Here is a 1,033-nt window from a genome sequence, read left to right as displayed (position 1 = left end):
TGGAAGGTGCTAGAAATAGAAACGCGTTTAATCTAAGTTCCTGGGGTAAACTCAGATCATGGATCCCTTTTCCTCCATGGGTCAGCTGAACTTTGTGGTTTTCAGGGCACCTTTAATTGTAGTGCAATTCTTTCTTTCACCCGGGCAGTAGAAACTCCAGATGCCCATATACAGCTTCTTATATCATATCCTTAGTTTTGAATTCTAGAGACATCTCCTTACATCAAAGTATGGCACAGCGTGGGCCACAGACCCAGAGCACTCAGACCCTACAGGGATTTCGTAGGAAGAGTATATGAAGGAGTGTAACGCCTGGGGGGAGAGTGTTGGAAACATGCGTGAGAAGCACCCACATCAGCTGCCTCTTCCAGGTGGCTCCCTGCTCAGGCCCAGTCTCCTTCCCCATTCTGGTAGCTCTTTGAGGCTGGGTCCCACCTAATCCCAGCTGTCTCTGGACTCTGGCTTCTCCATGGCCCTTTATGCTCCAAATGAATGTTAACTGCTGCTGTGGGCACAGGTGGCTTAGAGAGGACATTCAGAAACTAGGAAGAGAGCAACCTGAATTCAGCCACTGGGTCCGTTTAAAATGCATCTGCAAATGCAAGATGTATTTGTCCAATTTTGTTTATTTATTTATTTGTTTGTTTGTTTATTTATTTGTTTGTTTATTTTTGAAATATGGAAGACTTCACAACTTTGCATGCCATCCTTGTGCAGGGACCATGTTCAACTTCTCTATATTGTTCCCATTTTAGTATACGTGCTGCCGAAGTGAGCACTTGCCCAATTTAGTTTCAAATGCAGCAAAAAAAAAAAAAAAAAAAAAAAATGCTTTTTAGGCTGTGAGTTTAAAGGACTACACCACTTTTTCTTTCTGCGTGGACTAAGGGAATATGGGAAGGGAACCCTTAAGTCTGGAGGCGGTGTGGGGCCATGCAAAGATTACAGACACTGGGGCTTAACATTGGTGGGTCAGGTGTGGTCTATACGTGTTAGTTTTTATGTTCATTCTCCTATCACAGAGGAGACCAGC

General features: G+C 44.0%; 1 non-coding gene across 1 annotated transcript; it reads right to left on the bottom strand.

Moving 5' to 3' along the window:
* Positions 1-672: 672 nt before the first annotated feature.
* Positions 673-779, bottom strand: LOC112861783 (U6 spliceosomal RNA). Its single transcript, XR_003223682.1, has one exon. It is a non-coding gene; the product is annotated as a U6 spliceosomal RNA (small nuclear RNA).
* Positions 780-1,033: the final 254 nt, after the last annotated feature.

Source organism: Puma concolor, chromosome A1, assembly GCF_028749965.1.
Source record: "Puma concolor isolate L17-30 chromosome A1, mPumCon1.1.hap2, whole genome shotgun sequence".
NCBI lineage: Eukaryota > Metazoa > Chordata > Mammalia > Carnivora > Felidae > Puma > Puma concolor.
The sequence above is the reverse complement of the archived record's forward strand: the minus strand, read 5'-3'. Positions and strand labels throughout refer to the sequence as shown.